The 13,697-nt window shown below is 29.9% G+C and overlaps 1 protein-coding gene and 1 non-coding gene across 2 annotated transcripts in view; one reads left to right on the forward strand and one right to left on the reverse strand.

Annotated features, from left to right (window-relative positions):
- Positions 1-13,697, reverse strand: part of LOC148300210 (CUGBP Elav-like family member 3) — a 225,132-nt gene that overhangs the window by 133,298 nt on the left and 78,137 nt on the right. The gene's annotated exons all lie outside the window — the stretch shown is intronic.
- Positions 5,657-5,763, forward strand: LOC148300211 (U6 spliceosomal RNA). The gene has a single exon (XR_015838964.1). It is a non-coding gene; the product is annotated as a U6 spliceosomal RNA (small nuclear RNA).

Genomic DNA, 13,697 nt, shown 5'->3' on the forward strand with positions numbered 1-13,697 from the left:
ATAAGGCAGGGTCCCTTTAAGTTCGCAGGCAGTATGAGCATTGCTCAGCAAGGTACTTAATTACCCGCTCTTTGATCACTGATGTGTTATGCAAATTTGATTATTCGAAGTATAAATTATACGCAGAGCTGGGAACACACGCATGGAGGAGGTATACCCTCTATGTTCGGGCGTAGCGAATATAAATACGTCTTGATTTTGCATATTGTGGCATACATCAGTAACGCTAATTTAAATAATTATAACTTTTATAAATGATGTTATTCATTTAAAAAAATAATTACAGCTATTACAATGTAAATTTAACGATTGTTTAAATGTCAAATGAAGATTTTTATTAAGTATGTTTGAGTATATTAATCAAAAAATTTAATAAATAATTTAAATAAAGCTTTGTTTTAAAATCACTTTAAATATTTTTTTGTAACTTAATTATAATATCTACCAGTTTCAAAGCTAACTTTTTCTTTTTCAAGACTGATTATTACTGAACAAAAAACGGTTAGATTCGTAACCGGTAGATATTATAATTGAGATATAAAAAAATATTTATAGTGATTTTAAAACAAAGCCATATTTTATTATAAAATGGAAATCACAAATTTATTGCTTCAAATATAAGTTATAAACATATTATTTCTTACCACTTTAGAAATAATTGGACAATGAATGAAAGTATGTCAAAGTCATGATATTTGATATAGAGAAAGATGTAACGGAATGCAAAATTATCGTATAAGATAGATTTAATTTATATATATATATATATATATATATATATATAGGAAGCAAATGAAAGTGAATGAAGATATTGAAAGAAGGGTGAATGCAGGGAATATAACAAATTGAATAGAGTAATTGCAATTATAAATGTGTCCATAAGCTAAACACGATGGAATGCTGATATTGATAATTTAGAATATTTCAAAACTTGAACAAATGAACTTTAGCATTTTTATTTATATGGAAAATATTTCTGTAAAAACACGCGCGTACTCAAATTCAACGATGCATTTAAATTTCAAACCAATCGGTGAAAACATTCGGATATTCAAGATTTTGAACAAACGAGTTTTTTCATTTTTGTTTAAAAAGATTAAAAGGATTATAATTGTTTATTTATTTAAACATTTTTTTATACAATTTAATGTTTTAAATGCAGTTTAACTTACTAGATTCCTACAGATAATGCTTCTTGGGAAAATTTTATAGTTTCCCTAATAAAATGCAGCAGATGAATAGCGAAGCATAAAAGTACTTGATCGTTATCACTAGTCCAAGTATGCAATAATCCGGCTCGGAGGGAAGGGCCATACAACCATTCGCTTTCCACTTTATTGCAGATGGCACACGGACACCATTCATTGGAAACCAATAAAACTGGAAGGAAATCAAACGCCCCTATATAGAAGGATTCGAATCCATCAAATAAATGACTGAGGTAGATAAGCAATATATCAGCAGCCCCTAAAAAGGGTTGCCTATCAATCAGATAAATCCTATTAGAAGGGTATTTGGAATAATGCGATCTTGTTTCGGGCGTTTTGACCAAAATGCTTGTCTATTCAAATTCTCGTTTTAAAATAATGATTTACACGTAAGCTGTCTGTAAAATGTTTTACGTTTTTAACTATGAAATATAATACACATAACTTATATGGGTAAAAACTATTTATTTTACAAAAATCGTTTTTATTTGTTTAAAATATTTTATACATTAATTTATTCATTCATTTAATACATGAATAATGAATCATTTTGCCGTATAGAACTATTACATTCCTAAAAACTGACAACAATTAGATTATCCGCTGACAATCCTCAAACAGGTATTGTTTTTTTAAAAAAAAACATGTTGTGTCTAAAAAAATGCCTGCATTTTTATAAAAAAAATATTACTCTTAGTCAAAAATTTAAAAAAATGCTTGGATAAATTATGTTTTTTTTTATTCATTTTTATATTCAATTTTATCTCTTTCGTAGTTTTTTTTTAAGATAATATCCTATTTTTTTTAATTGACTGACCTTGATCATTTAATACTTGAATGTATAAAAATTGTTGTTATTTTGATCTTGTTGCGAAAATATTATGTTTAACTTTGGCCTTATTCCCGATATAAAAATAAAATTAAATAAACACGAAGATAATCTTTATACCCGCATGTGGGTACGGTACTTTTCCATTAAAAAACGTAAATTTCCCAAAAATACCCTTGGGTTAAAAAAAACTCATTCGTTTATTTTCAAACAATATCAAGTCGCCACAAATGTTAGGACAAATAGTCCTTAAATTGTTAATAATTTCCCAAATTTAAATTTAAAAATGATTTTTTCCCAAATCTTTGCAAAAGAAAGGTTTTGATGAATCATAGATATATCATAAAAAAAAATAGCACAGTTATGTATTTATAACAATTTATCTAGCGTAGAACGGGGCTACTTGAACTTTGATGTGTTACTTAAGCCCAGTACAAAAAAAATATTTACATCTGTATTTGGTCTACAATAATGAACGTATCGACATGATTCATTGTTTCCCTGACAGGTGACACTTATTGTCACGATACGTTCATTATTGTAGATCAAATACAGATCACTATTTTTTTGAACTGGGCTCAAGTAACACATCAAAGTTCAAGCAGCCCCGTTCTACGGTACCTGTTTTTATTATTGACGAATATTATATGAATGTTCGACACAAGGGTGTACGTCTACAAAAGTTGCAACTTTTTTGTAACGTTTAACGTAAAAGTGATAACAAATTATTAAGTTCCTCCACCAATAACATGCCTTCATATTACGTCGAGTCATTTTGAATAGTTGGAGCTATTCTATGAAATCTTTCAAACTAAAACCTTTAGAATTCGGATTTAATACCGACAAGTACCCTTTGGCGAGTAAGGTCGTGAGTTTAGGATGATGAGTCGCAGACGGCGCGAGATGAGTCTAGCTGATGCCGGCCATAAGCCTCGGTAATAAATCCCCCCTCGTCTTATTCACGAGAAAAGTAGTAAAAACGCAGCGGAGCGTCGTTAACCCCACTTCTCTCCTTTTATTTTTAATTGCACCGCAGTTTTACGAGACGTCGTTCCCGTAGACCCGCTGGATATTGCGCCGCACGTAATGGCTCATGCACACGAGACGAAATTGAAACTTGACAACATATTTTGACAAGATGACATCATAAATTTACTTGGCAATATTCGGTCTAGTGCATTTTTCAAAAAATACTCTCCTTATCGTCCATCGTTCACATGTAATACCACTTCCATTAACACAAATTCGAGACTACCAGTTTCAGAATAATTGTTCCGTCATTAGGCCATTAAAATTTAATTATTACGGTCTGACATTTGTACAAAAATAAAATTTTGAGAGAAAGAAGACAAAAAAAAACAAATAGGATTATTTTTAAACGGGGACGGTAAACGATAAGGGGAGTGTTATATTACCAAACCACAAAGTTAACAATGCTTTTAATATATAAAATACATTTTTCAAATACTTCTTCTGCGAGTTGTAAATTAAAAAAATATATACAATTGACTGAAACTAACTAATCATCTGTAAATTGTAAATTCTCTGAAAAAAAGCACTCTGTAAATTCAAATCATATTTTAATATGTATAACTCAATGAAGGTACAATATTAACATCTAAAATGTATTTTTTTAATCTGGCTTTAAAAAAAAAACACATTACTCAATCCTGCATGATAATCTATACACACTGATTTTAATTGTTACTTTAATACTTTACGACTTGAAATACGTCATCATGCCAAGTATTCATTTGTTTTGAGGAGATTTCCCTTTTTAAAAATATGTAAAAGTGTTACACATTTAACAAAATAGGGAAGTCTTCATTTATTAATTTCGTTGAAATATTTTACACAAGTATTTCTTTCATCACCCTTCATACAACCGTCATTATACTAACAACTTTACTGCTTTCATCCATCCATTACTTCTTACAAATAAAATTTTAAGATAACCACAAAGGTTGGGGTGAGTGAAGCGATGCTTCGGATTACAATTTTATTCTTGGGCCAACTTTTAATGTCGTAACTTCTAACATACACAAAAGTAAAACCTGAATTATAATCCTGTATTTAATTTTCTCCCGACTTCGTTATCATTGATTTTGCTTGCGCAGCATTACACATAAATATTTATAGGACATTAGTTCTACTTGAGACATTTATTACCGTAATCGAATTGGAAATCGGTGGAAGAAGAGACATGGTATGTTACTGGGTGAATCCTAAAATACTTTTTGATAAGTGCAGAAATAAAGATATAGAAATGAGAGTGAATGGTGCACTGAAATCAATTATGGCAAATAAAAACCTATCAACGAAGGCTAAATTGCTAATACACAACATAATCCTGGTTCCAACCCAAATGCATGGAAACGAAGCATGGAGTTAGCAAAAAAAGGATAAAAGTAGACAGAATCCAATAAAAAATGCGATCCCTCAGACAAATGTACGTCAAAACGATGTATGCCTGTAACCATTTAGAATTAAAAAAGTGATCATGTTTTTAAGAACAGTGTTTTTCGATGGTTGCTTCTCGTTGGTAGGGACAAGGTAGAAAGAGAATTTATTAATGTCCAGGCGTAATTATTTTACTATGAAACCTTTTTACTGTAAATTGTTATTGTATCTTTTATATGTAATGTATAAAATCTAGAAAGCTTAAACTTAGAAAGTTGTGTTGAGATTTTTCGGACATTTTTGGATATTTTTTGGACATTTTTTTTGGACTCTGATTGAGGTCGCGGTGATATGTAAAATATTATAACACAATTACTCATACTAAAGTATACTTGATACCAACTTGTCTCCATTTTGGTCCTGTCTTTCATTTCAACTTGATTTTTTAACTTACAATATAAAAATAATCTAGAATATATATATTTTAAATTAACGTAGGTGGTTCAAGTGTCTTGGGACACCAAGTCATAAAATATCTATTCCAGTACATTCAAAACCCATAGAGATATCCGGAATTCTAAACATGTATGTACGAGAATGTACATATATATATATAAATTCGTGTTGTTTTGGTTCAATGATATATATGATGTAAATTAAATCGAACATGCGGCGCTATAATGTTAACAACACAATTACAGGTAAATTAAATGTCAGTTTATAATAATTTATGTTCGGGTAGTAATAGCACGATCCCAAATGAACTAAATTTTCGCTTGGCTCGCGTTGAACAAAAAACCTTAATGACCTCCCCGTTGCATTGAATTGGATTGTATTAACCATAGACGATGCTGATTTATATTGATGGCTAAATTTACTGCAAACTAATATGTTCTACATGTATGGTATATTATATATTACAAATTTAATTTCTCCATATGGAATTTATCTAAATAAGTGAGAGGCACAAGCTAAGCAGGGTCACTAAAAACATAATTTTTTTAGATGCATAATGATACTTAAATATAAACGATAACACTGCGTTTATATGACGCAGTGCCCTGTGCATCACTGGGGTGCGGATAAGGGTTTAATTTTTTATTATTAAATATAAACGAAAATATGTGAGTCCAGATACTAAGCAGGCTTATGAACTGTTATGAATTAAATATGTAAATATATTTGTCGATTCAAAGATTTGAATAAACTTAAAATAAAAATACTCGCTTTGGCAGTACATATACTAAAATTGGAACGATACAGAGAAGATTAGCATGGCCCCTGCAAAAAAAGTAAAATTTATTGTTAAAATAATTTATTAGTTTTGTCTACTAATTATTTTTAATAAAAAAGTGATTAACGTGGGTTGTTTATTAGTAGTAAGTGAGATGTTTTTAATTATTTTTTTACAAGATATTTGAAATTTGTTTAATACTTAATTGACATTGATACATATTCATAGTTAATATTTTTATATTATGTCTGGATTTAAAAAAAGATTAAGCAATCTTTTTTTTTATTATAGTGGATTTCAGACATTTCAGTTTAGTTACGTATAAAGCAATGTACCATAAGTGACTCATTTTATAAACTCGTTTTGTCATCATCTTTGCATTATTTTTATTTTATTATATATTCCGTCAAACGTTTTTTTTTATGAAAGGCGTCTGATTGAAATAACAAAAAAAGCCACGTAAACGAAAACTTACTCAATTTGTTAACCTTAAAAAAATATATCGATGTTTCATCTTGAGATACCTAAAATATTAATGAACACATCTAATATGTCATCCGTAGGGTGAATAATGCAGTGACAGTAAAAATAAAAACAAATTGTTGTATTCATCCCGAAATTAAATGTTTTTTCTTCCATTCGATACACTATATATAGTTTATTTTATTAGACGAGCAAAAACTTTCCTGTCTTTTTGGTCAGCAGCGCGGTCTTCAGGCCGTGACGCGGTGTTTCAGTTTTTAGTTTCACCCTTAGTTCACAAGTGTTGGTTTTTCTACGTCTGCGTGGTCAGCTCGGCTTGTGAACTTGACTTGATTGATGATTCTATTTTTAAAACAGATTTGGCACCAGCCCCCGCAGCAATTTTGGTGACAATCCCACTGATGTCACAAAAACACCGTGGCCATTCTTATGTTGTGAAAAGTAATTGGAATCTTTTTCCCATGCCTTAGAACACTAAACGAGAAAATTTCGTAACTCATATATAAAATATTTAATTTCTTTTTCATCAAACATTATTTATTGTATTTTATAACTGATTAATTTATAATGCAAAAACAACTGAAAAAGCTTCATTTTCCAAATGCAAGTAATTTTTCACATGCAATATTGCAATACGCGCATTAAAGAATAATTAGTTTTTTATCGGTGTAAAACGATTTTATTGTGTAAGTCATATGTTATATGTATTGCTTAATATCCGTTTATGTTTAGAAAATCAAAATAAAACACTTTTCTTTTACAAAGAGCATACTATGAAATAGTAAAAAAATACATAAATATATATATATATATATATATATATATATATATATATATATATATATATATATATATATATATATATATATATATATATATATATATATATATAAATATGTATTTTTTTATTATTTCATAGTATGCTCTTTGTAAGAGAAAAGTGTTTTATTTTGAAAAAATATATAATAATGTATAATTTTCCTATATATATATATATATATATATATATATATATATATATATATATATATATATATATATATATATATATATATATATATATATATATATATATATATATATATATATATATATATATATATATATATATATATATATATATATATATATATAGGAAAATTATACATTATAATATATTTTTTAAACGTTTATTCCATAAAACAATTCGCCAAATTAGTGGTATAGACCTTTCCTAATAAAGCGTAATATAAACAGAATCTCATTCCATGGCGAAATTGGCGGCTATCCGATACACAAACATTTCGCAAAGTAGGGACCTCAGTCCCACACGTGACTAGAACCCTAATGTCCCTACCATTCGGACCTCTAATAATACCAGATAAAAGTATTCGTTACAGTGTACGGATATGCACGTCCGTTAGTGTGCGTGGAACTTTATGGCCAATGGGGACAAACTTTTGCACTAACACACGGGTAAATCCGAATAAAACTACCCTACTTACACTTGTGTGGGGATTGTCAAAGATTTGAACGTAGGGCACATTTATTGGGATCATCCACCCTTCTAAGCCATGTTCCAGAAACCCTTTTTCCTTCATTATCGTCTTTCTATATTAAACTGTTACGATGAAAGAAAGTATTCCCTAGAACGGTAAGAGTAAACTTTTTTTAATACAACGATTTCACCCTTTTCGTTTGTGCTGAGACTTTTTTCAGAATAGAAAAGTTTTTAAAAATGGAAAAATTTTCATGAAAACCCTTCTTAATACCTTTGCCGATATTTTATTTTTATAAGTTTGTATCATCATTTTACTGGAATGAAGTTCAATTATTTTACGCCAAAAAGTGTTCTTTTCCTTCTTACAAAATGAACTTATTGAATAAGATATTTTATTTTCTTTAGTTTGCATCATTGTTTTATGTAGTTTAATGAAGTTTAATTATTATATTGTTAGTATGTTTAATTGAAATTCCTTTCATGTTTGAGCTTGTATAACGTTAATTCATCTTCGTATAATTGATGAAAATAATACAAGCTAAAAGGGGAGATTTATTTGAATTGGCACAAAAAAGTCGTTTAGTTACCTTTTCTTGGAATTCACTTGTAAGTGATACTTATCCACACCAAATGGTGCATAAGGGACTGCATACAATTAATACAACGTTTATTTGATCGTTTGTTATTTGAAGGCATGTTAAACAGTTCTACGCTATAGTCATTAGACCAGGGTCACAAATAAATCAATAAAACGTTGAAAAAACCCTTTTTTTTTTATTTTGACTACCCCCTAGGAATTCAACCTGAGACCTCCAGCATAATAGCCAGATGTCCTTATTACTACACTATGAAGGCTATGTGTATGTACGTACGAGTAAATGCTAAAAATGTAACACGAGTTACTAGTGTCGGGTTGTGGTCCCGTGGTTAGTGCCGTGAACTCTTGAGTCAGAGTTTATCGGTTTGAGCTCACTCTACTACAATTTGATACCTATTTCTTATAATGAGCCGCTTATGCTCACAAAAATAGTATGAAATTGAAGTATTTTTGTAAAGAATAATAAAAAACAAATATATTTCTCTTTTTAATAAAAGAATTATACGAATATAAAAACCAATTACATGAAGAATATAAAGATAAAACGATTTTGTCTAAGACCAAGCTGATAACGGGATATAAAAGTGCACACTACGTTACAATCAAAAACAATGAACATCATTAGCTTTTAAGTATCCGTGCCGAACCGGCGAGCGCTACGGATAAGTACAGTGCGCTCGTTTGATACTATCAGCGTTTAACTTTTTCAGTCCCCACAAAAGTGGAGCGAAGAAATTCGGCCGTTACGCTAAAATGCCGGAGTTAATCCATAAACACGGCCAACTAATGCCGGGCGGGCCCTATAAAGTAGTCATCTAATGGGTTGCGCATTGGCCCTCCGCGACGGCGAGCGCTGGTCCTAACTACAGAGCACTACAAGCTCCTGATACCGAATACGTACCGTAAACAGTGCTCACGCTCGTCAGCTAGAACGAGCTACATTTGCATACTAGAATTGCGCTTTTATACGCCGAATTTACGATCCAAACGCTAGCCAGCTCGTGGTCAAGGATCCGAGCATCAAATTTGTAGACTATCGCAAGATACGGGTGCATACTTTGTCCCACCCTTATCGATTGAAGTGTTGCCCTTTTGTAGATGAGTATGAAAAGTTATGTGAAAAACAGATTTCAGACATATCCATTCATTCATAATTTCATTTGTAATTGTAATTTTATTTCAATTTAACAATTTCAAAGGTTTCTTAGTTTATCCAAACAAAACATTACCCACTGAATTGGAGCATCCATATTGAATTCATTTTTGAAACTTGTACATATGCAATATCAGTTTTTTTTTGATAAATTTCACATGTAAGTTCTTAATTCATAGATTTGGAAGTATAACTGATTGTGTGTAAAAATAAAATTGTAAAAGAGAGAAAGAAGACAAAATTTTATCTTCTTTCTCTATTTCGTACTTTTATTTTAATACAAATGTCAAATCGTAATAATTTTATTTTAATGATCTGAAATGGTATGATTTTCCGATACCGGTAGACACGAATAAGTGTTTATGAAAGTGGTATTACACAAAGGGAACAATGGATGATAAGTCGAGTGATAAAAGATTATACTTAAAATGCCTAGACTTATTATTAGCACCTCAAACGGACATTTTTTTAATGTTTGTTGAAATATCAATAAAAAATCTTGGTATCGATAATTTAAAAATTGAAACAAATTCCGAATTTGTGATAAAAACTGAGAATAAAGTTTACATATTTTTTTTTTTAACTCGTTATTAGATAAATCTTTTTTTTTAAATAAAAAGACGAGTACGCTTCTAAAATTTATTTATAAGTTACACTCAAGGATAATTTTAAAGCATGTAATAGAAATCTATATGAATTATATTTATTCAACATTTTTAGTTAGGAAATATCGTTTTATTAAAGTGAAATATCTTCAATGTCACTGAAACCAATAAAATACGGTGTTCATCCGGCAATATTTTTATTCCGTCGTTATATTAAATTTACCTTGCCGCTCGTTCTGAAATAGAGAGTAAAAATACGCATGTTTGTGACAAATATGCTCATAGGTATAAACCGGGTTCGTGCTAGTTCGCTATCTCTAAAATCGTTTTTTTTCGATTCGGAATAAAACATACGTTCGTTGCGTCAAAACGCTCGACACTTTTCAATACCATATAAGTTTAGCCCGAAATCACAATTCATGTAAAGAAAAATCGACGTTTCCAATAACGTTTGTATTTTTATTTTCCATCGGCCAATGTATTCTCTCCGGATGTAGGTAGGCCGGCAATGGCGGCACACTCGAATGGGTATTTTAAAAAGGGACCCCACCAACGATGAGGTCCCACCCCTCTGCTCCCCAACCCTTACGGTCATCTGCCACCCCCATCCCTTGAACCGCGGTCATCTGAAGCAGCGGTTGTTAAACACCACTTGCTAAGTTTTCACTCGATTTCCATTCTAAGGGATTTTTAAAAATATTTGATCGATCTTTCGTGACAAAAAAATCCAGAAATTTCAGACAAGTAGGTACCATTTCAATCGGAAACTTACTTTTTATTTATAAATATTTTTTTAAATATTATTTCATCTCAATTTGATACAAAAGTTTTTGAATTTTGTAATATCTACATCATTCAACGAAAACGTTCAAAGCAAAAGTTGGCAAAAAATATTATTTTATACAATTTTCATAGGACTTTCTGAAAGATATATCTATCAAATAATTCATATTTGTAATATTTGTTTTATCTGCCGTTCACATTCTAGATATTCCTTCAGTTTTCTTACCTGGTTATTAACTGATATTCTTCTTAAAAAGGTTTTATTATAATTGTGTAAAGAATAAACTCACTCATCTATAACATTTCAGTAAAATTTGTCTAGTTTTATTCTGTTTCAGTGTTTTAAAAAAACAATAATACGCATAAAATCCGATACAATAAGATTTATCAGTATTTCATGTTAGGTAAGGTTAAGTTAGTAAAGGTTTTAATTTATTAATTAAGCATTTTCAAAAGAATTTCAAAACCATTATTCTGAATTGTGTCACGATGGAATTGTTCCACTTTTTCAAATAATGTGAATTCCCGGACGTCTAAATAATTCTTCTCTCCCATTAAAACAGTGCGCTTTCATAAGCCTTGAATTGGTATACCCTGACCAACCCTCTTGTACAATGTCCGGCGTACGCTCCAGTTGCGCAGGTAGAGCCTACCTGAACAAGGCTGTAGAAGAATAAAACCACCCCGGGGCATGTCAGAAACTTTTCTCGCTTAGGTTTAAATTCGACCCCGCTCTAGAAATAAATACTCCGAGTCGAGTAAAGGGTTAAGCTGCTTTAGCAATTTGCTTTAAAAATATAAACTGAAATAAAAACCCCTAATTTTCACCTCTGTAAAACGTTTTCACAAACAATTTTATGCCATTTTTTTATGACACTACATTTTAGCCGATGCTTATATTATATGTTATAAACACGATTATTAATTATTTTAAAGGTAATTTTTATTTTATTTTCAAACAAACATCAATTTGTTTTTCCGTATTTTTTTTTAATCGATAATTTCGTTGTCTCACTAACTAGTTTGAGTTTAATTCTAAATTAATGAAAAATAACAATCGTTAATCGCAAAGTTTAAAAAAAATGAGATTCAAAAATTAATTTAACTTTTACAATAGAAAAGCGAAGAAGTAAAAAAAAGTAAATAAAATTTTCAGGTCTAGTTAATACTTTTAGATACCCATTATCAGCCATCAAATTTTCAGTTCTGCCCGACTGACTACATTAAGAAATGAAATTAACAACTTCCTCTGCTTAGCAGTACCATCATGCTCAGGCATATGATTATTAATGGTTTAACAAATATAAGTTTACTTGCCTGCCTGAAATACAAAAAATCACTAAATCAAACGTACAAAATAACAAAATATGTAAAATAATTGTAAAAAGTTTATGAAATTTCTATAAAATACGAACATGTGAATACTACACTGAAATCACTCATAAAAATTTACTTCTAATTATCAACATAAAATGTTTCGTGATAACAATTGGAAAAATAAAATTGTAAAAATTTACATTGTTTATTTTCATATTATTTTAAGCATAGGAAGTGCTCACTATCGCTACAGGATTTTTTTGTTTTTCTTTTAGATTTAAAATAAAATGGATTTTGTACGGATAATTGAAAACCCTGAATAATTCAAAGATGGAGTCTTTAGAAAGACGGTATAGTTTTTTTTTGTAATATCAAACGTAATTGACATACGGATCAACTTTACTTATTTATCCGAAATCTGTTTTTCAATTCAGCTATTTTAAAATAAATTAGTGTATAATACCAGTTTAACTATTTAAAAAAATAACTCTTTCAGAAATACGAAATATTCACATTCATAATTTCAGCTTTTAAATTAGGAAATGTCAATTTTAAAAAAAAGGACACATTTTTTTAAATAGCAACGACACTCTATGTACAGAATATACAAATATATATACATACGTGGTTTTCTGAAGCAGAAAAATAAATAAATAACCTGCCTGAAATACAAAAAATCACTAAATCAAACGTACAAAATAACAAAATATGTAAAATAATTGTAAAAAGATTATGAAATTTCTAAAAAATACGAACATGTGAATACTACACTGAAATTACTCATAACAATTTACTTCTAATTATCAACATAAAATGTTTCGTGATAACAATTGGAAAAATAAAATTGTAAAAATCTACATTGTTTATTTTCATATTATTTTTTAACATTTCATCAAAGATGAAGAAAAATATGGAAGTCTGGGCATTTACGGGGCTGACGACCGTCATAGTCTGGTTTAAGTAAATGTTTTCAGCCCCGTAAATGCCCAGACTTCCATATTCTTCTTCATCTTTGATGAGATGTTAAAAAATAATATGAAAATGACTCCTGTAATTGGAGATAATCCAGATTTTGTTTAAAAGTATTTGGAAACACTCAAAATGTTGTTTATTTTCATTGTATATTAGACTGATTTCATACATAATATATTAGAATGTAAAATGTAAATATTGTAGCAAAACGTCCAGTACATGAATCACATTTTCCATGATTTTAATAAATATCGTTAAATTACGTCGTGTGAAGTGATAACAACAAAAGTGTGAAATACACATGTTTCGAACTGCCATAATATATTATTTACCACCCTGTAATGCATGACACGAATGAAACAAACGCAACGGAAACCACAATGTAGGCAAATAACAGTGGATGTTTAGGAGGATGGTTATGACTCCAATAGAAAGTAACTTAAGTTTCTGTTTTTGACACGACCTGCAATGTTTCAACTCAACTTAAGACATGGAACCTTCATCAAAATGTCGCGATTGTTATACGCTCGATGTGACGTTTGATTCGATGATACTGGTGAAGTGGTCTTATTATACCTGCTCCATGCTGACCAGCTCGGTTTCACGTATCCAGAACATAGGCCGCAATCATGTGT

The sequence above is a fragment of the Brachycentrus maculatus genome, unplaced genomic scaffold (assembly GCF_059751285.1).
Source record: "Brachycentrus maculatus isolate JH-2025_06_01 unplaced genomic scaffold, ASM5975128v1 h1tg000785l, whole genome shotgun sequence".
Taxonomy (NCBI): Eukaryota; Metazoa; Arthropoda; class Insecta; order Trichoptera; family Brachycentridae; genus Brachycentrus; species Brachycentrus maculatus.